A 27,865-nucleotide genomic window follows, 5' to 3' on the forward strand; every position below is an offset into this window, starting at 1 on the left:
GTCTGAGGAATGGATGGACAGTGTCAGAGCCCCAGCCAAAGCCTAAAGGAGTAACAGCCAGACCCAAGGCCCTCCCAGGCCACTGTGGGTGGCACTAGGGCAGAGGTGTTGGCCTTCTAGTGAGAGGGGGCATCTGGGGATCAGGTGCCCGGAGGATGGGAATGGATGAGGCCCAGGGCAGGGCTCAGAAGGTCCCAAGACCAGTGTTGCTATATGGGAGGGGTCAAATGGTAGAGGTTGGGGGGCTTTTGACCTTGAACCTCAAGAAGTCTCACAGCACCAAGCCCACGTTGAAAGGGCATCAAAGATACATTTGGTGATGCCAAATGGCCAAGACCAAAGCCCAATTTCACCATCACAAAATTAATTTCCGAGATTCAATAATAATTCCGAAACTGCTCTCAAAACATAACTGATACTATAATTTCATCCATTTTCATCCTCCAATTTTCAGAGTTGGCTTTCTGAATAGTGCAGGAACCAGGGCCTCTCAGCACTGTCACCTGAGGTTGACTCCCGGGGACACAAACCAGTACCTGACACTTTTCTTTTCTTTTTTTTTTTTTTTTTTTGTTGTAGAGACAGAGTCTCACAGTACCACCCTCGGGTAGAGTGCCGTGGCATCACACGGCTCACAGCAACCTCTAACTCTTGGGCTTACGCGATTCTCTTGCCTCAGCCTCCGGAGCAGCTGGGACTACAGGTGCCCGCCACAACGCCCGGCTATTTTTCTGTTGCAGTTTGGCCGGGGCTGGGTCTGAACCTGCCACCCTCGGCATATGGGGCTGGCGCCCTACTCACTGAGCCACAGGCGCCGCCCACCTGACACTTTTCTAGTAGCCAACCTGATTTCAGAAGAAAGTTTTCAGTGACTTGTTTTCCAGAAGGAACTTCGTGTCCAGGATTAACAGTTTGGTCAAATCTCAAAAACCCTTTGCCTTTAACCAGTGAAAATGGTCGATGTCTACAGCATTCGTTGTGACAAGATTTCCTTTTTTATTTTTTGAGAGACGGTCTCTCACTCTGTCACCCAGGCTGCAATACAGTGGCATGATCACACCTCACTGCAACCTTCAATTCTGAGGCTCCAGCAATCCTTCTCCCTCAGCCTTCCAAGTAGCTGAGACTACAGGTGCATGCCACCATGCCTTGTTATTTTTTTTTTTTAATTTTTATAAAGAGGAAGTTGCCCAGGCTGATTTTGAACTCCTGTCTTCAAACTATCCTCCCTCCTTGACTTCCCAAAGTGCTGGGATTACAAGCATAAGGCACCTAACGTGGCCAAGATTTCCTTTAAGATTTTCAGCAATTGTTTTTCTAAGACATTTTGCAAAATCTTTTGAAGCTTGTCCAGATCACAATATGTTTGAGAAACTCATTTTTCTCTTACATTTTATTTTTTTCTTTATATTTTCATATCCTTTATTATTCCAGAATCAGAGACGATTTATCAAAGACACAAATGTACACAGCATTGAGGATTTTCCTCCTGGATAATCTGTCTGCTTTATTTCTTTCTTGCAAGATGAGAATAAAAAGGTATAGACATTGTCTATTTTGTATTGGTTTAAATTTTTTCTTAATTTTGTTGTGGTCACGAACAAAACATGAATGTAATCTCATATAAAAATATTAAACAAAGCCCCTTTTAACAACTCTCTGGCCCCTCTCAATCACCCCCTTTTCTGATAGAATCCATCCTGATGCTTTTCTGCATATTTACACACATACATGTACATATACAATAGTGAGCTTACCATACTGTTGATTGTGCAAGTTACTTTCTTGGCATAAGTAAGCATGCCTGGGACAATGTTTTTAACTACAGCTTGGTATTTCATAGCAGGTATGTAGCCAGGTTCATTTGACCTTATCCGTCGGATCTTTTCCAGGTTTTGCTGATGGAAACAGTGCTTCACGGACAGCCACGCCCCGTTTCCTGAGCACATGTGTGAGCTGTAGGACAGATGCTGAGTTAGGTAGGGTGACACTAGAAGCCATCAATAAAGAGACCTGCAGTAATGCAGTGACTTCAAAGAACGTGAAGATCATATATCTCACGTAAGTCTGAGTCAAGTCACTCAGGGACCCCAACTTCTTACGGGAATCTCTCCTCTTTCCTCTTAAGGCAACACTTCTCAAGACCAGTTTATTTCCTCCCAACCTATTGCAGAGCAAAATTTTTTGTAACATTCAGTGAAGCTGTGGTGGCAATATTGAGTTGCTATAAAAGCTTCTTAACACTCACTCTTGATAACCTTGTTGTGGACAGCTGACAAATAGCTATGGCTACGCGGTGACCCAAGGACCCTAGTCAAATAAATAGCTCGGTTCCAGGGGGCGACCGAGCTATTTATTAGACTAAGGTCCCTGGGTCAAGCCCTTTCCCTTCTAGATGGGCAAAGCAGAAGCTGACACCACCATCCTGTTCCACTGGGGAACTCATACTCATGGGTGACACACCTACCCCCAGGGAGGCCGGAGGCGTAGTCCTGCAAGCAGCCCTTGGGTGGGGGTGCAGTGTGCCATCTCCCCCACAGACACCCAGAAGGGTATTTGCTAGATTCAAAGGGTACAGACATTTTTAAAATAAACACTGTCAACTTTCCCTCTTGTATGTATCAAGTGCATAAAAGAGTTCCCGTTGCCCCCGCCGTAGCCAACAAGAGTGGGCAAAAATGCTAATGGCCTTGTTGTCATACACCCATCCCTGATTACTAGTGTGGTCAGGTAGAGCATCTTTTTAAGTGTTTAGAGGCCTTTCCAAGGGACTCTTCTGGGAACCACCTGTTTGTGTTCTTTGCCACTTTTTCCTATTAACTTATAGTTCTTTTTATATGCTTGATAGGAACCCTTCTTCATCTGCTATACACAATGCAGACACTTTCTTCCACAGCTATTTCTAACTTAGTTTGTGGGACATGTATTGTCATGCAGGAGCTGTATTTTTCATTACTATGGTGTCAGATTGTACTGGATTTTTCTTTTACAGTGTCTGCCTTGCTTAAAACATCTTCTTTACCTAAGGACTAGAAAGACATGCTCCTCCAGTCTTATTTTTATAAATCCACTTGTGTAGTTTTATTCTTTATGGTTTTTTATGCTCAGATTTTTTAACCACTCAGGAATGCTTTCTCATCTATGATATCTAGTTAGAATCCATTATTTTGTCTTCCTTACATGGGTAGCCAATTGTCACAACACCACCCTTTCCTGGATTATTTGAAATGCCAGTTGATCATGTGGCTCCACACTTCCATAAGAGCAGAAGCTGCATTTTATTCACCCCTAAAACAATATCTGGCACAGCATAGACAATGGCTATTTGTCAACCGAATGAATGAGCACTAAATAGCCAAATTTTCATGGGTGCGTTTCTAGAATTCCTGGTTTTTTAACAATTAACATCCTAATTCTTACTCCTAATTCTTACTTATTGGAGTAAGAATATCTGTATTTTTATTTGTGATTAATATGTTTTGGTATTTAGTAGGTTTCTTTTAAGTTTTTGGCCAATATCGTCCATGTCTCTTCCAAATGGATTTAAGAATCAGCTTGTCAGTTTTCATTACAATCCTTTTGGGATTGTTATTGAGATTACATTGGAGTTATAGATTAATTTCAAAGAGAACAGACATCTTTCAAATTTGAGTCTTTCTATCCAAAAAATTTAACATATCTGAATAATGATAGTCTTTGCCATGCCAATATTTGTATTCTTATCTCACATTGATCAGAATGACTCCATTAAAGAAGATTGGCAAGGATGGCATGGATACATGTTGAAATTTACCAAATGCATTTCCTGTATCAGTTCAGATAGTATATTTGTTTCCTCTTTAACCAGTAATGAAGAGAATTACATTAGTAACTGTTAATATTGATTAAGCATTGCATTCTTGGAGAAAATCATACTTGGGTATGATAGGGAATTCTAGTGATGCCTCATGGATATGATTTAGTATCTGCATTTTTGTTTGTGATTAAGATCGGTCTACACAGTGCTTTCACTGTCCTATCTTACTCAATTTTGGTATCAGCGTTATAATCACCTCATAGAATGGATTTGGATGCTTTCCATCTTTTCCAGAGCAGAGAAGGGTTTATACAATATGACAACTACCTATTTCTTTTCAAGTTTAGTAGAATTTAGCCATAAAACCATGTGCGCCTAGTGCAACATTGAAGAACACATCTTCGATTCTCTCTATTCTTCTTATATGGATATTGGTTTCATCTGATTTTCTACTTCTTCACCAATCATTATAATTTATATTTTCCTAGGAAGTTAATATATTTTATCTAGATGCTCAAATTTATTCCTATATAATATTCTCTTAGAAGTTTTAGAAAAGGGTGGTGCCTGTGGCTCAGTGGATAGGGCACTGGCCCCATATACCGAGGGTGGCGGGTTTGAACCTGGCCCCGGCCAAACTGCAACCAAAAAATAGCCGGACATTGTGGTGGGCGCCTGTAGTCCCAGCTACTCGGGAGGCTGAGGCAAGAGAATTGCCTAAACCCAGGAGTTGGAAGTTGCTGTGAGCTGTGATGCTACAGCATTCTACTGAGAGCAATAAAGCGAGACTCTGTCTCTAAAAAAAAAAAAACATAAAATAAATAAGTTTTAGAAAAATTGACTCTGCATCTGAAGTTACACCTTGTCTCATATCTTATGGTAAACTTTTGTTTCTTCACCTTCTTTTCTCCTGACAAATTACCATGAGTTTGTGTGTGTGTGTGTGTGTGTTTTTTACTTTGGCCTTTTCACCTGTTCTGGACTTTTGCTGTTTATTTATTTTGTTAATCACTATCTTCAGTAGGCTTTCCTTTACTTAGTAATTTCCTGTTTTAGCGCTTTGGATTCAATAAATATAAAATCTGCTTTTGAACGTGTTGAGATTTTCTTTGTGACCAAGTACATAGTCAGTTTGGGGTAATGTTTCATGCACATTTGAGAAGAATCTATATTATCTGATGGTCAGACACAGTTATATACACTGTGTACCTATTAGGTCAAGCTCCTGGCTCATGCCACTCAGATCCTCTTTATTGATAATTATTTTTTGTCTTGTCAATACCTGAGAGAAGTACAGTAAGTCTGTTCACTCTGAATGTGTCGATTTCTTTTGAAACTTCTATCAATTTTTTGTTTCACATATTATGAAGCTATTTGGGGCACAAAGGTTTATGCCTATCTTACCTTCATTGAGCTTGTGTCTTTTACAAATAGGAATATTCATATTTGTCCCTTTGGAAGCTTTGTGCTTTGCCCTCACAAGAAGAGTGAGGATAATATAACAGGTAGAGAGAGAGACCACAAGCGAGCGCACATATACTCCCATTTTACATAATAGGAGTATTGTTCTATCTTCTTTCTTTCTGTTTTCCTGGCATTTTTCAATTCATTCATTTTGACCCTATTATGATTTGTTTTCCAACAAAACCTTGAGTTTATCAAGGAGTAGCAGTGTTGCAAGTTTTGAATCCACATTTCCCAGCCTCCCTTACAGATAAGGGTGACCAATAAAATGAGAGTGGACATCCATTGGGTGAGACTTCTGTAAAGTTCTTAACAGTGGGCTGAGTTAGCGGACACTGCCTCCTTTTGGCCTCTCCCTTTCTCTTTCTCTTAATGTGGAACATGTGTCTGGTGACTGGAGCTTCAGCAGGCATAATGGTGCAGTTAGGAAAACGCAAAAAAATTGTAAAGACCTTTCTCTTGACATCCTTGACCAACTAACCACAGTCAGTAACTTCCAGACCTCTCAATACATGAGAAAAAAAACTCTTTTGTGTTTAAGTCATCATTGGGGTCTGTTACTCCATTGAACACAGTTCCTAATTAATACATTACCTGTGGAGGTAACCAGTATTATCAGTTACTTGTGTATCGTTCTAAAGGTATTCTTTTTCCTACCATTATATTAAGTATATTTTTAATTTTTTATTATGAAAATTTTCAGACATACACACAAAACAGCAAATTCTAAAATAAACTTCCATGTAGCCATCCCCCAGCTTTAGCAATTATCCATTGATATTCTATGCATGTGTATGCACACATGTACATATTCTTGTTTTACACAAATGCTAGCATACTACTCACACTGTACTTCACCTTTCTTTTTTTTAATTAAATCATAGCTGTGTACATTAATGCAATCATGGGGTACAATGTGCTGGCTTTATATACAATTTGACATATTTTCATCACACTGGTTAACAGCCTTTCGTGGCATTTTCTTAGTTATTGTGTTAAGACATTTATATTCTACACTTAGTAAATTTCAGTGTACCCTTGTTAGATGCACCGTAGTGTACTTCACCTTTCTTAAATTAACAATGTAGATTGGAGATGATTTTATATCAGCACCTACTTTCTTTATTCTCTTTAACATATATCTAGTATTGGTTACCTTTTTGTACGCATACAGATGTATCTGGAGAATGAATTCCTAGATGTGAAATTGCTGGTTCAAAAGGTACACACGTTTGTAATTTGATAGATAGCACCAAATTACCTCCATGGAAATCGTATTAGTTCCAGCTTACATGAGCAATGCATGACAGTGCCTGTTGGCCCACACTCCTGCCAACGTTGAGCGCTATCAAAATTGTCTACTTCTGCCAATCTGATACATAAGACAAGGATCTCACTGGAGTTTTAATTTCAATTTCTCTTATTTAGAAATCAATCATCTTTCTCTCCTGTGAGCCATATTTCTAGCTTTGCCCATTTTTTTTCTATCAAACCATCGGTATTTCTCTTACTGTTTTGTAAGAGTTATTTATATATTAAGAAAATTAGCCCCCTTGTCTCAGATATGAGTTGCAAATATTTTTCGCTCTTTACCATTTGCCTTGGATTTTGCTAACAGTTGTGTGTGTGTGTGTGCACATTTAATTAATCAAGCTTCTCTTTGGTGGCTTCAGAGGTCTCTATCATACTTTGAAAGGTCTTTCCTACTCCAACATATTTTAAATGTCTAGCACGTCTATGGTTTCATTCTTTAAATCTGATCCATCCAATATTTAGTTTGTTGCATATTATGAGGTGAGATTCAACTTTATATGTTTCTCATATGGCTACCTCGTTGTCCCCACATCATTTATAGAATAACCTATTTTTCCCCAGGGAACTGAGGTAATATTTATATAATATTCTAAATTCTTGTTTATATTTATATAGCTATGTTTTAGACTTTCTGTTTTTTCTATTGCTCTGCCATTGTATTCATACACAGTACTACATTGTTTTATAATTATTATAATTTTATTGAGTTTTAATTGCTGTAAGACCAGTGCCTCTCTCTTTAGTCTTCCTTTTCAGATTATTTCTGGCTATTTTTGCTCCTTTTGTTTTCCATATTAATGTTAGAATAATCTTAAATTCCAAAAATTCCAGGCACTGTGGTCCCAGCTGTAGTCCCAGCTACGCAAGAGGCTGAGGCAAGAGGATTGCTTAAGCCCAAGAGTTTGAGTTTGCTGTGAGCAGTGACGCCATAGCACTCTACTGCAGGTGACAAAGTGCAATTCTGTTCTCTTTGTAGTTTGGAGATCATATTTAATTTATAGATTGAGGTAGGGAGATATTGCATCTTTATGAAGTTAAATGTTTCTGTTTGAGAACAAAGTAGACCTTTCCATTCATTCAATCATTTTTTGATGTCCCTTGGAATCATTTTTAAGTTTCTTTACATAGATCTTGCATATTTCTTGTTAAATTTATTCCTATGTATTTTATATTTTTTGTTAATTATTTTGCACTGAACACACGGAATTTTCCTTAATTTTTGTAACAACCTTTTTTTTTTTAATTTTACAAGTTTATTCATATATTTAAGAATTCTTCGTAGGGAAGATTGGAGGAAATCGTTATACTTAAATAACCAGGCTAAAACAAGATTTTCATTACTAGAAGCCCAGTATCGCTGTCTTACATCAGTATTGAAGCTGCTGTTATCAATAATTCAAAATGGGGTTTGACTCCCACAGCTCAGTGGTTAGTGTGCTGGCCACATGCACTGGGGCTGTTGGTTTCGAACCCAGCCTGGGTCTGCTAAACAAACAAACAAACAAACAAAATAGCCAGGCATTGTGGTCCCAGCTGTAGTCCCAGCTACGCAAGAGGCTGAGGCAAAAGGATTGCTTAAGCCCAAGAGTTTGAGTTTGCTGTGAGCAGTGACGCCATAGCACTCTACTGCAGGTGACAAAGTGCAATTCTGTTCTCCCCCAAAAAAATAGTAATAATTTTTTTTGTTGTTAAATCATAGCTGTGTACATTAGTGCAATCAAGGAGTACAATGTGCTGGTTTCATATACAATCTGAAATATTCTCATCAAACTATTCAACGTAGCCTTCATGGCATTTTCTTAGTTACTGTATGTAGACATTTGTATTCTGCCTTTAGTAAGTTTCACCTGTACCCATTTTAAGATGCACCGTAGGTGTGGCCCCACCCATTACCCTCCCTCCACCAAAACCTCCCCCCTCCCTTCCCCTTCCTTGGCCCTTTCCTCATAGTCTTGTGCTGTAGTTGGGTTATAGCCTTCATGTGAAAGCTATAATTTAGCTTCATACTAGGGCTGAGTACATTGGATACTTTTTCTTCCATTCCTGAGATACTTCACTAAGAAGAATATGTTCCAGCACCATCCATGTAAACATGAAAGAGGCAAAGTCTCCATCTTTCTTTAAGACTGCATAATAGTCCATGGTATACATGTACCACGATTTGCTAGTCCATTCGTGGGTCGATGGGCACTTGGGCTTCTTCCATGACTTAGCAATTATGAATTGGGCTGCAATAAACATTCTGGTATATTTGATTTTGTTATATTGTGATTTTTAGTCTTCTGGATATAAACCTAGTAAAGGAATTATAGGATCGAATGGCAGGTCTATTTTTAGGTCTCTAAGTATTCTCCAAACATCCTTCCAATAGGAACGTATTAGTGGGCATTTCCACCAGCAGTGTAGAAGTGTGCCCTATTCTCCGCATCCACGCCAACATCTCTGGTTTTGGGATTTTGTTATGTGGGCTACTCTTACTGGGGTTAGGTGATATCTCAAAGTAGTTTTGATTTGCATTTCTCTGATGATTAAGGATGATGAGCTTTTTTTCATGTGTTTGTAGATCATGCGTCTGTCTTCTTTAGAGAAGTTTCTCTTCAAGTCCCTTGCCCACCCAGAGATGGGATCATGTGTTCTTTTCTTGCTAATACGTTTGAGTTCTCTGTGGATTCTGGTTATTAGACCTTTATCAGAGGTATAACCTGCAAATATTTTCTTCCATTCTAAGGGCTGTCTGTTTGCTTTACATACTGTGTTCTTGGCTGTGCAGAAGATTTTTAGTTACATCAGGTCCTGGTAGTGTATTTTTGATACTGCTCCAATTGCCTGGGGAGTCCTCCTCATAAAATATTCACCCAGGCCAATTACTTCAAGAGTTTTCCCTGCACTTTCTTCAAGTATTTTTATAGTTTCATGTCTTAAGTTTAAATCTTTTATCCAGTGAGAGTCTATCTTAGTTAATGGTGAAAGGTGTGGGTCCAGTTTCAGTCTTCTACAGGTTGCCACCCAGTTCACCCAGCAGCATTTGTTAAATAGGGAATCTTTTCCCCACTGAATGTTTTTAATTGGCTTGTCAAAGATCAAATAACGGTAAGTAGCTGGATTCATCTCTTGGTTCTCTATTCTGTTCCAGACATCTACTTCTCTGTTTTTCTGCCAATACCATGCTGTTTTGATCACTATCGATTTATAGTACAGTCTCAGGTCTGGTAGCAAGATTCCTCCTGCTTTGTTTTTGTTGCTGAGTAATGTTTTGGCTATTCGAGGTTTTTTCTGATTCCATATAAAATGAAGTATTATTTTTTCAAGATCTTTAAAATATGACAATGGAGCTTTAATAGGAATTGCATTAAAATTATATATTGCTTTGGGTAATATAGACATTTTAACAATGTTGATTCTTCCCGGCCATGAGCATGGTATGTTTTTCCATTTGTTAACATCTTCAGCTATTTCTTTTCTTAAAGATTCATAGTTCTCTTTATAGAGATCACTCACGTCCTTTGTTAGGTATACTTCCAAATATTTCATCTTCTCTGGCACTACTGTGAAAGAAACAGAGTCCTTGACTGTTTTTTCCACTTGGTTATTGTTGGTATATATAAAGGCTACAGATTTATGGGTGTTGATTTTGTAGCATGAGACATTGCTGTATTCATTGATCACTTCTAAATGTTTTGTAGTAGAATCCCTAGTGTTTTCCAGTTATACGATCATGTCATCTGCAAAGAGAGAAAGTTTGATCTCTTCTGACCTTATCTGGATACTCTTGATCGGCTTTTCTTCCCTAATTGTGGTGGCTAAAACTTCCATTGCAATGTTAAAGAGCAATGGAGACAATGGGAAGCCTTGTCTGGTTCCTGATCTGAGTGGAAATGATTTCAGTTTAACTCCATTCAATACGATATTGGCTGAGGGTTTGCTGTAGATGGCCTCTATCAGTTTAAGAAATGTCCCTTCTATACCAATTTTCTTAAGTGTTCTGATCATGAAGGGATGCTGGATATTATCAAAAGCTTTTTCTGCATCAATTCAAACAATCATATCGTCCTTACTTTTTAGTTTGTTTATGTGCTGGATTACATTTATAGATTTATGTATATTGAACCAGCCTTGAGACCCTAGGATAAATCCCACTTGGTCATGGTGTACAATTTTTTGCTGTGTTTGATGTGTTGTTGGATTCTGTTTGTTAGGATCTTATTGAGTATTTTAGCATCAATATTCATTAGTGATATTGGTCTATAATTTTCTTTTCTTGTTGGGTCTTTCCCTGGTTTGTGGATCAAGGTGATGTTTGCTTCATAGAATATGTTGGGTAATATTCCTTCTTTTTCTGTATTTTGGAAGAGGTTTAGTAATATAGGTACTAGTTCTTCTTTAAAGGTTTGGTAGAATTCTGATGTAAAGCCATCTGGTCCTGGGATTTTCTTTTTAGGGAGATTTTGTATAGTTGATGCTATTTCAGAACTTGATATAGGCCTGTTCAACATTTCCACTTCATTTTGGCTAAGTCTTGGTAGGTGGCATACTTCCAGGTATTGGTCGATTTATTTCAGATATTCGTATTTCTGAGAGTAGAGTTTCTTGTAGTATTCCTTAAGGATTTTTTGAATTTCTGAGGGGTCTGTTGTTATTTCATCGTTACCATTTCTGATTGATGAAATTAGAGATTTTACTCTTTTTCTCCTGGTTAGGTTGGCCAAAGGTTTATCTATTTTATTGGTCTTTTCAAAAAACCAACTTTTGGATTTATTGATCTGTTGTATAATTCTTTTGTTTTCAATTTCATTTAGTTCTGCTCTGATTTTGGTTATTTCTTTTCTTCTGCTGGATTTGGGGTTGGAGTGTTCTTCCTTCTCCAGTTGCTTGAGATGTCCCATTAAGTTATTAACTTCCTCTCTTTCCATTTTCTTGAGGAAGGCTTGCAGTGCTATAAATTTCCCTCTTAGGACTGCCTTTGCAATATCCCAGAGGTTCTGGTAATTTGTGTCTTGATTGTTGTTTTGTTCCAAAAATGTGGTGATTTCCTTCTTAATCTCGTCTATAACACATCTTCCTTCAGCATAAGGTTGTTTAGCTTCCATTTTTTTGTATGGGTATGCAGGTTCCTGTTGTTATTGAGTTCAACTTTTATTCCATGATGGTCTTAGAAGATGCAAGGAATAATTTCTATTTTTTTAAATTTGCTGAGGTTAGATTAGTGGCCTAGGATGTGGTCGATGTTGGTGTATGTTCCATGGGCTGATGAGAAGTATGTGTCTTCAGTTTTGTTGGGATGAAATGTTCTGCAGATGTCTGTTATGTCCAGATGTTGAATGGTTAAGTTTAAATCTAAAATTTCTTTGCTTAGCTTCTTTTTGGAGGATCTATCCAGCACTGCTAAAGGGGTGTTAAAAGCTCCAACTACTATGGAACTGGAGGAAATCAAGTTGCTCATGTCTGTTAGAGCTTTCTTTATAAATTGAGGTGCGTTCTGGTTGGGTGCATAAACATTAATAATTGAAATCTCATCATATTGAGTATTACCTTTAACAAATATGAAGTGTCCATCCTTATCCTTCCTTATTTTGGTTGGTTGAAAGCCTATTGTGTCTGTGAATAGAATTGCAATGCCTGCTTTTTTCTGCTTTCCATTTGCCTGTAGTATAGATGACCATCCCTTCACCTTGAGTCTAAATTTGTCTTTTAATGTAAGATGAGTTTCTTGTATGCAGCAGATATCTGGCTTGAGTTATTGTATCCAGTCAGCCAACCTGTGCCTCTTTGGAGGACAATTTAAACCATTCACATTAATTGAGAATATTGATAAGCCTTTTGAGAGTCCAGTGGACATTTTTAATCCTTTTGCCACTGTGGAAGTTGGAATTTGATCACAATTTTCTGGGTGGGTTTACTTTTGTGGGGGAGGATTACGCTGGTCTTCATGGAGGATAGGTCTGAGAATATCCTGGAAAACTGGTTTAGTTATGGCAAATTTCTTCAACATGTGAATGTCATTGAAGTATTTAATTTCTCCGTCATAGATGAAATTCAGTTTAGCTGGATACAGGATCCTGGGTTGAAAGTTATTTTGTTTTAGGAGATTAAAAGTCGATGACCATCCTCTTCTAGCTTGAAAGGTTTTAGCAGAAAGATCTGCAGTTATTCTAATATTTTTGCCCTGGTAGGTGATGGTTTCCTTTTGTCTGGCTGCTTTCAGAATTTTCTCCTTTCTCCTATTAACTTTAGTGAAGTTGATTATGATGTGTCTGGGGGATGTCTTATTTGGGTTGAGTCGTGCTGGAGTTCTGAAACTGTCTGCTACCTGAATTTCAGAATCTCTTGGCATGTCTGGAAAGTTCTCCTTCATAATCTCATGGAGAAGAGACTCTGTGCCTTGTGAAGCCACTCCGTCGCTTTTGGGGATCCCTATAAGACGAATATTGGTTTTCTTTGAATTATCCCAGAGCTCTCTGAGAGAGTGATCTGTTTTTGCCCTCCATTTCTCTTCCTCTTTGAGAGTTTGGGAGCGTTCAAAAGCTTTGTCTTCAATGTCAGAAATGCTTTCTTCTGCTTGCTCCATCCTGTTACTGAGGGATTCTACTGCGTTTCTCAGATCTTTGAGGGCTGCAACTTTTTGTCTCAATGTGTCAAAATCTTTGGTCATTTGGTTTTTGAATTCGTTGAATTCTTGAAATATCTTTTGGGTTACTGCTTGGAATTCTATTTCAATCTTATTTGCTATCTAGATTCTGAATTCGATTTCTGACATCTCAGCTATTTGTTTGTGCATGAGATCTTGTGCTGTGTCTGCCCCATTGATCCTTGGGGGAGTTGATCTACTGTGATTATTCATATTGCCAGAGTTTTTCTGTTGATTTCGCCTCATGATTGTTTTTCACCGTTGCCTCTGGCCATCCTCAGAGTTGGGGAGGTGTCTCTCCAAGATTAGACCCCAGCAGGATCACACTATTGTTGCTAGATCTTTGTAGGGAGTAGCCCTGTGTAGTTCCTCTGGGGCTGCCCCAGCCAGGGAGTTCTGGTTGTGTAAGCAGCTCCAGAGTGTGACACACCCGGATCTAGCAACAGGGCTGGAGGTGTTGCGCACGGTTCTGGGAGTGCCTGGCGCCCAGTGACTTTGGCACAGAGAGCCCAAATCTCCAGCAGTCTCTGGCCAGGAGAAGGGCTCTGTGCAGAGGCAGGGAGGGCTCCAGAGGGCATGCGGCTACCAGAGTTCCTGGCCAGATGAGCGGTCCAGTGTGGAGACAGGGAGAGTACAGGTGGGAGGACGCAGGGCTCCCGCAGTTCCTGGTCAGGGCATGCGGAGGCATGGCGGGCGCGGGTTTCGGGTCGGGGGTCGTGGCACAGCTCTTATGGAGGTCCAGGCAGCACCAAGCCCAAGAGTTTGAGGTTGCTAGGAGCTGTGATGCCATTGCACTCTACCCAGGGCAACAGCCTGAGGCTCCAGTGTGCCAAAAATGGTCTCACTCTGCCCCTGAGGGTTAAGGCTGTAAGGCAGTTCAGTCCCCACCTTTAGGCTGCTCAGTCACTAGGTTACTAGCTCCCGCCCAATCCTTGCTCTGCGACCCTGAGGGCGGAGCTTGCCGCGGCACTTCTCTGACAATGGCTCCCTGTGGCCCACAGCCGAACACTATTAGCTCCGTCCAGCTCAGCGGCTCAGTTTGTGGCCCTAGAAAATGCCCAAAGTTCTCCGCACTCCTGCTCAAGCTCTCCCCAAAGGCAGTTCAACTGAGTGCCAAGTCCCAAAACACCGAAATAGTTCACAGGTAAGGCCTTTCCAGTTTGCAGTCTCACTGCTGCTTGTACTTACAGCTGCCAGTGGGATTAGGTCAATCAGACACACGCAACCACTTGCCAGTTTTCCACTGTTTTTGTCCTCCTCTGGGGTCCAGAATTCCCTTGCTGACTCCCTGTATCCTCAAAGGGATGATTATAGGCAGATCCCACCAGCCAGAGATGCCTGGAGTCTTATCTCCCCAGATTCACCGTGCCCTGTTTCAGGGAGGCTGTTACTCGGCCTCCATCTTGGATTGTCCCAACAACCTTTTTTTTAGTAGATTCTCTTGGATTTTCCAGATGTAGAAGCATATAATCTACAAATAAGTCATTGTTTCAATTCTGCTTTCTAATTTTGAACATTGTGAATTGAGAAGTACACAGACACAGAGATGTGTATGTTTTCCACACTTATAACACTACAGTTAGGAAGTAAACATACTCCCCTAACCAGCCTAGTTCAAGGTCTAGAGCCTTGCCCCCATCCCAGAGTGTGTCCCTAGCAATCACCTCCCCACCCCTCCTTAAATTTTGTGGTAACCATTTCCTTGTTCTTTTAGTTGTTGTTGTTGTTGTTGTTGTTGTTGCAGTTGTTATTATTGTTTTAGCTGGCCCCAGGCTGGGTTAGAACCCTCCAGCCTCCAGTACCAGTATGTGGCTGGTACCCTACCCACTGAGTTACGGGTGCCACCCATTTCCTTGTTCTTATGCACACATCCATTCATAAATAATAAGATTCAATTTTGTCTGTTTTTTGAATTTTCTATAAATTCAATTATATTTATGTATTCTTTTGTGTTTTGCTTCTTTCAACACTGTCTTTAAAATTCATCCATTCTCTCACATATATGGAGAATTCATTCCTTTTTATTTCCACAGAGTATTACATTGTATAACTTCACCATAGCATATTTGTCTGTTCTACCCCCACATTTAGCTTGTCATTAGTGACCAAATGCAGTAACTATTGATTGAGTTTCCTGTGGCTACTGCAACAAAACACCAGAGATTGGGTGGTTTACAATAGGACTTTATTTTTTCCCAGTTCCAGAGGCCGGAAGTCCAAGGTCAAGGAGCCTGCAGTGCCATGCTCCCTCTGAAGTCTGCAGGGGAGGATCATTCCTGACTCTTCCAGCTTCTGGTGACTCCCGGTACTCCTCGTTCACATGGTCACCTCTTCTTCTGTGAGTTTCAAGTCTCTCTCTGCTTTTCTCTTATGAGGACACTTGTCATTGGAGTTAGGGCACACCTGGATAATCCAGGATGATCTCATCTCATGATCCTGAACTGAATTACATCTGCAAAGATCCTTCTTTCTTTTTTTTTTTTGTGGTTTTTGGCTGGGGCTGGGTTTGAACCCGCCACCTCCGGCATATAGGACCAGCGCCCTACCCCTTTGAGCCACAGGCGCTGCCCAAAGATTCTTCTTTCAAATAAGGTCCCTTTCCCAGGATCCAGGGTTAAGACATAGATGTGTATCTTTTGGCAGGGTGGGGGGCACTATTCAACCCACTACAAACCTCTACACTTGTTTTCTGGTGCCCACATACAAAAGTGTCTCTAGGGTTTGTATGCGTGGTGGCACAACTGCCAAGCCATATGAAATGTGCCTTCAGTTTACTATAGGATGCCAACCCTTTTCCAGTGCACACTCCCAGCATGTAAAAGTTCCCACCTCTCTGCAGCCTTGCCATGCTGGGATTGTCATGCTTGTTTAGTTCCCACCAACCCTGGTGGGTGGTCACTGGTAGCTGGCAGTAGTGGTAACCAACAATTCTGTAATGACAGATGAGGCTGAGCACCTTGCATGTGTTTGGGGGCCATTGGATTTTTTCTACTGTGAAGAAGTATCTGTTCCAATCTTTGGCCTATTTTCTATTGTGTCACCTATCTATCTTTCTTGTTCTTATGTCCTTTCAGTCTTCCAGTTATGAACTGCTGCCAGTTATGTGTGCTTCCTTCCCTTCTCCAAACCTTTCCTCAGACTCTCTCATCTGGCCCTTCTAACTGAAACCTACAGGAAAGGGGATTCTGGAAAACATAGTTCAGGCTAACCAAGGTGACACATTACAAAGCCACCCTGATTCCTTCATTTAACTCTCCTCAACGACTGAGTCTGCATGCACCATCTACTTCCTGCCAGACAGCGGCCTGACACAGATGTATAGCATGTTTGTCATTCAGTAAAATATTTCCTAATTTCCATGCTACTGTCTTTGAACCATGGATTATTTAAATGTGTTTCTTCATTTCTAAATATGCGGGCTTTTTCTAGTTATCCTTTTGCTACGTCAGTACCCTCCTGCCAGAGACTCCCAGGAACACACCTACAGGTGAACACATTGGGCTGTTTGTTTCTCTTTGCAGTGAGGGAGAACACACAAGTGTGGGCATCTCAGAAAGACCTCTACAAGAAGACTTGGACTTTTGTTGGCTATTTTGAGGAGGGTCCAAGGAAGCTGGGGTTTGTTCTAGATGCTTTCAGAAAGCAAGGACAATTCTATGAGTATCTCAAGAAATCTTCTCTCAGATCAGGTACAGTGACTCATGTTTATAATCCAAGCACTCTGGGAGGCTGAGGCAGGTGAATTGCCTGACCTCAGGAGTTCACATCCAGGCTGAGCAAGAGAGAGACCCCCATCTCTACTCAAAATAGAAAAACTAACCAGGTGTTGTGGCAGGCGCCTGTACTCCCAGCTACTCAGGAGACTAAGACAGGAGGCTCACTTGAGCCTATGACTCTGAGGTGGATATGAGCTATGATGACACCATGGCACTCTACCCATGGCAATGGAGTAATACTCTGTCCAAAAAAAGAGAAAGAAAGAAATCTTCTCTCTAGGGAGGGAAGACTGGAATGAGGTGGCTAAAACTATAATGGGTAAAGAAGCCCCAGTCACCCACATTAACCAAGCACAGAGGGAAGTTTGCTACTTTGTAGATTGTACATTGACCTTGTTTTTATCTGTGCTTAGATAAAATAATGAAATGGCCTTGCTTTGTCTCATTTTCTCAAGATCTCCAAGTAACTTTGTCTAAATTGGTATTCTGTGAGGTGCTTTGTGTCCACTCGCTGTGAGTGCCAGGCCAGTTTTCAAATGTCAAAGCCTCCTCTGTTCATGCTCCCTTTCTTGTGGCTTTCCAGCTTAATGACCCTGTGGTTAGGGGTCATGCTCTAAATGGTTTTAACCCCTAAAACATGATAAGACTTGCTTTAACTTTGGTTGGGTTTTGTAAATACTGTAATAGCCATGTGCTAAGAGAACATGCAGTTTGCAGCTGGGTGTGATGTTCATGTACATTCATAGGTCAAGCTGCCAATTGTTCAAATCCATATCCTTACTGACATTTTGTCTGCTTGATCTCCCAGTTACTGAGAGAAAAGGGTTAAAGTCTCCCAACACTACTTATGAACTCATCTTGCTAAAAAACAATGACCCCTCTCCATCCAACTTTCAATACAGAAGATATGGAGTTCAAAGGAGCTCTATCAACACCCAGACTGCTGGAAGCTCCATAGCACAAATAACATCATTTTTCTAACAAATGTCAAAGGAAAAAGGAGATAGAGGGAAAACCTGTAGATTAAAAGATACTTAAAACATATCAATCAATGTATGGACCTCAACTGGCTTCTGATTCACACAAACTATAAAGAAAAATATGTGACAATGGGAAATTTGAACTACGTGACAGCCTATTTGATAATATTAAAGATTCATTGTTAATTCTTAGCATGCTAATAATGGAATTGTAGTTATGTTAAAGAGTATGTTTTGTAGGGGGGCGGAGACAAGACGGCTGACTGAAGCCAGCTTTCCACAGTGACTCCCATCCAAAGGAGAGTTAAAGGACAGAAATTTAGTAAGTAACCCGGTGGACTTGAGCTGCACCAAGAGAGAATGTTGAAGAACATACATCAACCCCGCTGAGGCAAGCTGCGACCTCAAGGATACAAACAAAAGGTACAAAATCCATCACCAAGCGGATGGGAGTCCCCTCCCCCATGAGAACAGCTCGGAGTGCCCCACAAACAAACGAGCAGAGTTCAAAGGTCCTCCCACTACATTCCATGGGAGAGGCCCTCTAAAAACTGGACCTACCTCCCCTACTAGGGTGCCACAGCATTCTCCTGCCAGGCATAAAACTGTATATATTCTCTATCTGCAACTCTGAGCACCCAGCACTCCCCCCCACTCTCACTCTGAGGTCTGGAGGCCTGTCCCCCAGGAGTCCAGATTCTAGGGTGATTTCTTGAGGGGTGTGGACAGTGCCCAAATTGCAGCTGTTCAGTGCTGACTCTGGGGCACAGGTGCGAGGAGAGGATGGTCAGCTGAGAGGGAACCACACCGGAGCAGCAGTGCCCTGAGGCACAGAGCAGCAGCCATCTTTTAGCAATAATAGGGCTCACTCCTGGATATTCTGTAACCACACTCCCTGTCTCCCTGGGCAACCAGAGGAGGCCAGGCATCTACTCAGGTGGCAACCACCACGGAACAGATCTGGGACAGAAACGCAGGCCCCATGAGTAAAGGATTTGCCTGAGGCGGTACCAACCTGGTTGGAGCGCAGGGACTAGAAACACACTTGCAGACCCGGGAAGTTCCCAGGGCGGGGCTGACCCCAAGAACTGCTTTACTGAGCCTAAGGTGAGCCTGGCCCTTAGGGGATCATCAGCCAATAGACAAAGGAAGGTGGCAGGCTAGAACTGACAGCTAACCAAATACGAACCTGCAAGAGCAAAGACAGGGCCTGAGGCGCAGGCTCTGGGAACTCAAAACAGCTTCTCTTCTCCAGGGAAATTTAGCAGGAACAGAAACAAATTCCTGCAAAATTGTTCTGTTCTGTTCTGTCAGTAACATCAACCAGGGGCGGATCAGGAACTGAGTGAACACCCACCAGCCTCCATCAAGAACCCAAGGTTGTCAGGCCTCACCTCCTCCTGCTAGACAGAGGCAGAGCGCAGTGGCCTGGCTGGGCAGAAATAGATTTCCTTGTGATTCAGGCAGGTGCAAATCCTGGGAGTATCTGTTCACTACAGGCAACTGGGTCAGCCAACTGCGGGGCTATCAGTGACTGGGTGTGACAGAGGTGCAAGGTGGGAAAGGAGGCATCAACCTTCCCAGACTGATCTATTTGCTGGGTGGCTCCTCCTGGCTCCACACAGCACTGGAGCAAGGCATATCTGAGTAGTCACCAGACCCCTGTGATCCAGTTGCCAGAGACCTTTTAAACTCTCCCACCTGAGCAGGGGCTGACTGAGACAATTGATTTAGACCTTTTGAACTGAGCCAATCAGCCGAGGACTATTCAGGTGGTTCCCTGGGTGTGTGGTTGTAGGAAGGTTTGATTTTCCTTTTCTAATTGTTGCCTGTGGGGGGAGGGGGTATTTCTCCATACATAATTGCTGGTATTTCTCCACAGCTGAGACTTCAACCCAGCGTAACAGTTTCACTAGGGTCGAACAGAAACCAGCTGAAAACAAGGCAGAACCACTTAGCCCCACCACACCAAACAGGTCCCCAGTTTCTCAATTCATAGCACTGTACGGGTCCTCAAAAAAGCTCGGGGGGGAAATATCAAATGGTGTAAAATAATCATGGGGCAGAATCAGCAGAAAAACTCTGGTAACATGAACAACCAGAATAGATCAACCCCCCCCCCCAAGAAAAGATATGGCAGATGTAACTGAAGATCCCACTCATAAACAGCTGGACAAGATGACAGAAATCAAATTCAGAATGTGGATTGCAAAGAAGATTAATAAAATGGAGGAAAATTTGGAATTAGAAATTCAAGCAGCAATTCAAAGTCGAAATTAGAAATTCGAGGAGAAATTCAAAAGTTGTCTCAAGAATTTAACAAATTTAAAGACAAAACCACCAAAGATTTTGATGCACTGAAGCAAGAATTTGCAGCCCTCAAAGATGTGAGAAATACAGTAGAATCCCTCAGTAACAGAGTGAAGCAAGCAGAAGAAAGGATTTCTGACATTGAAGACAAAGCCTTTGAACACTCCCAAACTCTCAAAGAGGAAGAGAAATGGAGAGCAAAAACAGATCATTCTCTCAGAGAGCTCTGGGATAATTCGAAGAAGGCTAATATCCACCTCACTGGAATCCCTGAAACTGATGAAGTGGCCTCACTACACACAGAGGCCCTTCTCCATGAAATTATGAAAGAGAATTTTCCAGACATGCCAAGAGATTCTGAAATTCAGATAGCAGACAGTTTCAGAACCCCAGCACGACTCAATCCCAATAAAACATCACCCAGGCATATCATAATTAACTTCACTAAAGTTAATATGAAGGAGAAAATTCTCAAAGCAGCCAGACATAAGAAACCCATTACCTACAAAGGGAAGAATATTAAAATGACTGCAGATCTCTCTGCTGAAACTTTTCAAGCCAGAAGAGGGTGGTCATCGACTTTTAACCTCCTAAAGCAAAATAACTTTCAACCCCGGATCCTTGGAGAAAGGAGAGATTTAATGGAGAAATTAAATACTTTAATGACATTCATATGTTGAAGAAATTTGCCATAACCAAACCAGCTCTTCAGGATATTCTCAGACCTATCCTCCATAATGACCAGCACAATCCTCTACCACAAAAGTAAACTCACTCAGAAACTTTTGATCAAACTCCAACTTCCACAGTGGCAAAAATATTAAAAATGTCCACTGGACTTTCGAAAAACTCGATACCCAAAATGTTACCAGACTTATCAACATTCTCCATTAATGTGAACAGCTTAAACTGTCCTCTAAAGAGGCACAGGTTAGCTGACTGGATACAAAAACTCAGGCCAGATATTTGTTGCATATGATAGTCACATCTTACCTTAAAAGACAAATACAGACTCAGGGTGAAAGGATGGTCATCCATATTTCAGGCAAATGATAATCAGAAAAAAGCAGGTGTTGCAATTTTATTTGCAGATACAATAGGCTTTAAACCAACAAAAGTAAGGAAGGACAAGAATGGTCACTTCATATTTGTTAAGGGTAATACTCAATATGATGAGATCTCAATTATTAATATCTATGCACCCAACCAGAATGCACCTCAATTTATAAGAGAAACTCTAACAGACATGAGCAACTTGACTTCTCCAGCTCCATAATAGTTGGAGATTTCAACACCTTTTTGGCAGTGTTGGATCGATCCTCCAATAAGAAGCTAAGCAAAGAAATTTTAGATTTAAACCTAACCATCCAACATTTGGATTTAGCAGACATCTACAGAACATTTCATCCCAACAAAACTGAATACACATACTTCTCATCAGCCCACAGAACATACTCCAAAATCAATTACATCTTAGGTCACAAGTCTAATCTCAGTAAATTTAAAGGAATAGAAATTATTCCTTGCATCTTCTTGGACCACCATGGAATAAAAGTTGAGCTCAGTAACAACAGGAATCTGCATACTCATATAAAAACATGGAAGTTAAATAACCTTATGCTGAATGATAGCTGGGTCAGAGATGAGATAAAGAAGGAAATTGCCAAATTTTTGAAACAAAATGACAATGAAGACACGAATTATCAGAACCTCTGGCATCCCGCAAAGGCAGTCCTAAGAGGGAAATTTATAGCACTGCAAGCCTTCCTCAAGAGAACGGAAAGAGAGGAAGTTAACAACTTAATGAGACATCTCAAGCAACTGGAAAAGGAAGAACATTCCAACCCCAAGCCCAGTAGAAGAAAAGAAATAACCAAAATGAGAGCAGAATTAAATGAAATTGAAAACAAAAGAATTATACAACAGATCAATAAATCAAAAAGTTGGTTTTTGAAAGGTCAACAAAATAGATAAACCTTTGGCTAACCTAACCAGGAAAAAAAGAGTAAAATCTCTAATCTCATCAATCAGAAACAACAAAGACAAAATAACAACAGACTCCTCAGAAATTCAAAAAATCTTTATGAATATTACAAGAAACTTTATTCTCAAAAATATGAAAATCTTAAGGAAATTAACCAATACTTGGAAGCACGTCACCTTCCAAGACTTAGCCTGAATCAAGTGGAAATGTTGAACAGGCCCATATCAAGTTCTGAAATACCATCAACCATACAAAACCTCCCTAAAAAGAAAAGCCCGGGACCAGATGGCTTCACGTCAGAATTCTACCAAACCTTTAAAGAGGAATTAGTACCTACCCTGTTTCCCCGAAAATAAGACATCCTCCGAAAATAAGACCTACTTAGAGGAAAGATAAGGCGTCCCCTGAAAATAAGACCTAGCACATCTTTGGGAGCACACCTTAAAAAAAGACACTGTCTTATTTTCTGGGAAACAGGGTATATTACTCAACCTGTTCCAAAATGTAGAAAAAGAAGGAAGACTACCCAACACGTTCTATGAAGCAAACATCACCCTGATCCCCAAACCAGGAAAAGACCCAACAAGAAAAGAAAATTATAGACCAATATCACTAATGAATATAGATGCAAAAATATTCAACAAGATCCTAACAAACAGAATACAGCAACACATCGAACAAATTATACATCATGACCAAGTCGGTTTTATCCCAGGGTCTCAAGGCTGGTTCAATATCCATAAATCTATGAGCATAATTCAGCACATAAACAAATTAAAAACCAAAGACCATATGATTCTCTCAATTGATGTAGAAAAGCTTTTGATAATATCCAGCATCCCTTCATGATCAGAACACTTAAGAAAATTAGTATAGAAGGGACACTTATTAAACTGATAGAGGCCATCTACAGCAAACCCACAGCCAATATCGTACTGAATGGAGTTAAATTGAAATCATTTCCACTCAGATCAGGAACCAGACAAGGCTGCCCATTATATCCACTGCTCTTTAACATAGTAATGGAAATTTTAGCCACTGCAATTAGGGAAGAAAAGGCGATCAAGGGTATCCATATAGGGTCAGAAGAGACCAAACTTTCGCTCTTTACAGATGATATGATTGTATATCTGGAAAACACCAGGAATTCTACTACAAAACTCTTAGAAGTGATCAAGGAATTCAGTAGCATCTCAGGTTACAAAATCAACACTCATAAATCGGTAGCCTTTATGTATACCAATAATAGTCAAGTTGAAAAAAGAGTTAAGGACTCTATTCCATTCACAGTAGTGCCAAAGAAGATGAAATGTTTGGGAGTTTATCTCACAAAGGATGTGAAAGATCTCTATAAAGAGAACTATGAAACTCTAAGAAAAGAAATAGCTGAAAATGTTAACAAATGGAAAAACATAGCATGCTCATGGCTGGGAAGAATCAACATTGTTAAAATGTCCATACTACCCAAAGCAATATACAATTTTAATGCAAACCCTATTAAAGCCCCACTGTCATACTTTAAAGATCTTGAGAAAACAATACTTCATTTTATATGGAATCAGAAAAAACCTCGAATAGCCAAGACATTACTCAGAAATAAAAACAAAGCAGGAGGAATCACACTACCAGACCTCAGACTATACTATAAATCGATAGTGATCAAAACTGCATGGTATTGTCACAAAAACAGAGAAGTAGATGTCCGGAACAGAATAGAGAACCAAGTGATGAATCCAGCTACTTACCGTTATTTGATCTTTGACAAGCCAATTAAAAACATTCAGTGGGGAAAAGATTCCCTATTTAACAAATGGTGCTGGGTGAACTGGCTGGCGACCTGTAGAAGACTGAAACTGGACCCACACCTTTCACCATTAACTAAGATAGACTCTCACTGGATTAAATATTTAAACTTAAGACATGAAACTATAAAAATACTAGAAGAGAGTGCAGGGAAAACCCTTGAAGAAATCAGTCTGGGCGAGGACCCCCCCCCCCAACCAGGCAATTGAAGCAGCTTCAAAAATACACTACCGGGACCTGATCAAACTAAAAAGCTTCTGCACAGCCAAGAACACAGTAAAGCAAGCAGACAGCCCTCAGAATGGGAGAAGATATTTGCAGGTTATGTCTCTGACAAAGGTTTAATAACCAGAATACACAGAGAACTCAAACGTATAAGCAAGAAAAGAACAAGTGATCCCATCACAGGTTGGGCAAGAGACTTGAAGAGAAACTTCTCTGAAGAAGACAGGCGCACGGCCTTCAGACATATGAAAAAATGCTCATCATCTTTAATCATCAGAGAAATGCAAATCAAAACTACTTTGAGATATCCTCTAACTCCAGTAAGATTAGCCTATATCACAAAATCCCAAGACCAGAGATGTTGGCATGGATGTGGAGAAAAGGGAACACTTCTACACTGCTGGTGGGAATGCAAATTAATACATTCCTTTTGGAAAGATGTTTGGAGAACACTTAGAGATCTAAAAATAGACCTGCCATTCAATCCTATAATTCCTCTACTAGGCATATACACAGAAGACCAAAAATCACATCATAACAAAGATATTTGTACCAGAATGTTTATTGCAGCCCTATTCATAATTGCTAAGTCATGGAAAAAGCCCAAGTGCCCATCGATCCACGAATGGATTTATAAATTGTGGTATATGTACACCATGGAATATTATTGCAGCCTTAAAGAAAGATGGAGACTTTACCTCTTTCATGTTTACATGGATGGAGCTGGAACATATTCTTCTTAGTAAAGTATCTCAAAAACGGAAGGAAAAGTATCCAATGTACTCAGCCCTACTATGAAACTAATTTATGGCTTTCACATGAAAGCTATAACCCAGTTATAACCCAAGAATAGGGGCAAGGGGGAAAGGGAGGGGTGGGAGGGAGGAGGGAGGTGGAGGGAGGGTGATTGGTGGGATTACACCTGTGGTGCATCTTACAAGGGTATATGTGAAACTTAGTAAATGTAGAACGTAAATGTCTTAACACAATAACTAAGAAAATGCCAAGAAGGCTATGTTAACCAGTGTGATGAAAATGTGTCAAACAGTCTATAAAACCAGTGTATGGTGCCCCATGATCGCATTAATGTACACAGTTATGATTTAATAAAAAAAAGAAAAAAATATTAAATAGCTTCCAGAATAAGAATATAAAGAAAAAAAAAAGAGTATGTTTTGTAGGTCGGTACAATTCAAGAGAGAAATAATAGGATGCCCGGAATTTGCTTCAGAAGAATTCAGGAAATTCTGAAAAGATGGCAGCGGTGCAGCTCTTTAGCCTCCCCTAATCCTCCCCTAAAACAAAGAAGCAGGTGAAGGAACTGAAACCCCGTGGATGACATTTATGATGCCAGGTAGGAAGGTCTTCCTAATAGGCCCTAAAATACAATGAGTGGGCACAAACCACCTTGGAGGGAGTGTGACCTGGGCCACATCTGGATTTTGGACTTCTGGCCTCCTGAACTGAGACAACCCATTTCAGTTATTTTAAACCTCCAGTGTGTGGTGCCTTGTGGCAGCCACAGGACACTGATGCCAACACCAGTGAACAGACCGATAGCTTTCAGGAGGAAATACAGTGTCCACTTACCAGCAGTGCCCCATCCAGTGGGAGCTTGGAGCAGGCAAAGAGGGTGATATCCAATCGAGCAGGGGGACAGGCTGGGGACAGAATCAGGCTTGATGCTGAAGGAAGGAAGACTTTGAGCAGGAAAAGAAGTGGGAGCCAATGCCAAGTTAGACAGACGCGGGGTATATCCACGAAGATGCATGGGCCATTCTGCTGGCTTTTATGCATCACAGGAGGGGCAGGTGAGGCCATGGAGGAGTTAGCCATGGCAGCACGTGGTCTCTCTGCTGGGGCCAATTTGAGCCAGAAAGGGCAGGATGCGGCACGTGTTTGTCAAGGTCTGTGGCAACTGGAGGAAGGTTTGGAGGTTTTGCAGGAAAGCAGCCTCCATGGGCGGCGGAGGAGGGCTGGCCCAGGCAGACCTGTGGCCAGACCACATCAGCTACTTGGTAAGAGAGTAAGTGGGAAAGAGGCCTGAAGCCGGGGCAACCAGAATGTGGGGCAGCTGGCAAGAGAGACACGGTCTGCAGTGTGCACCGAGCCCTTTTGGGACCAAAGAAGAGACTCAATTTTGTAGCGAAGCTGACTTTGCTTATAGTCTATTTATCCAAAATGAGCAGAGAAAGCAAGTACAACAGGAAAGAGAGAAGTTCTGAAAGCGGCCCTGCCACTGGTCTGAGCCCCCGAGAGCTCCCAATGGACTAGTGCCTGCTACCTTTACCCCTCCCCCCAGGTAACTGTCCCTCCGCGGCCTCTGAGTCCAGTTCAGGGGGTCTCAGCTGGGCCCCGGCCTTTCCAATCCTCCTCTGTTCCCAAATAAGCATAATTAAATTCCAGGTACATGAGATTTGGCTGTTGCAGGGATCAAACCCTCTAAGCTTCCTGGATCTTACATTCCATTAAGATTGTGCCATAAATCCATGCAGGGAGCAAAATTTCCCAGAGGTGGCGGGCTCACCTCTGGCTGTGTTCCCAGGCTTCTGTCCCTCCTGTACTGTTCAGGGTCCATGGAACCAAGCCCACTAGACATGTGATGGCCCCCAAAGATGTCAGTGTCCTAACCTGTGAAAATGACCTTATACGGCAAAAAAGAAAAAAAAAGACCTCGCAGATGTGCTTTAGTTAAGGACCTTGAGATCGGAAGATTGCCCTGGCCACCTAGGTGGACCCTAAATGCATTTACAGTATCCTTATAATGGGTGATTTGAAAGGAAAAAGCAAGCATACCAGAGATGGAAACAGAGGATGGAAGATGGAGGAAGCATCCAGATCCAATGGATGCAGCTCTGGTGGCTGAAGAAGGCGCTGAGAGGGTACAACCCTGCCAACACTTTGAAACTGGCTCTGGACTCCTGATCTCCCACTTGTATAAATTTCAGGTCCTGGAACTGGCACAGGCTTTTTTTCTTAAAGAGGGAGCTCCAAATTCCTAAGGTTTAGACTCAGCCAAGCGTGGATCTCCCTCTACTCTGCCTAAAGCATCCACTGGCAGATAGATTGAGACCCCCACAAGAGGCTGACAGTGGTCAGCAGGATTTGGAGATGGCCCCCAACTCCTCGGCCCCCTATGGTTCTTGCCCTGCATGATGCCCCAACCTGTGAACTCATGACTGGGTTATGTTAAAAGACACAGGTGACTTTAAAAAAGGGAAGCTGTTCTTTTTGGGCCTAACCTAATCACCTGGGCTCCTGAATGCTGAATCTAGAGGCCAGAGACAGGAGGTCAGAGACTCAGGGTGTGAGAGGGATTGATGAGAGGAAAACTCTCCTGCTGGCTTTGAAGGTGGAGAGGCCATAGGACAACCAAGGCAGCAGCCTCTGGGAGCCGAGAGCAGCCAGCAGGGATCGGGACCTCAGTCCTACAGCAACAGGAGATGAATTTGGCCAACAATCCTAGTGAACTTTGAGTTCTTCCTCAGAGCCTCCAGAGAGGACCACAGCCTGGCAGCACCTTGAATATCAGGGCCTTATAGGACTCTGAGATGGGGTCCCGGTCATGTAATGAGCAGAACTTCTGACTAACACAGTAAATAAAGGAGGAACATTGGTGAAAGCTCCTAAATATGTGGTGACCTGCTA

This window comes from Nycticebus coucang, chromosome X (assembly GCF_027406575.1).
Source record: "Nycticebus coucang isolate mNycCou1 chromosome X, mNycCou1.pri, whole genome shotgun sequence".
In the NCBI taxonomy this organism is placed as follows: Eukaryota; Metazoa; Chordata; class Mammalia; order Primates; family Lorisidae; genus Nycticebus; species Nycticebus coucang.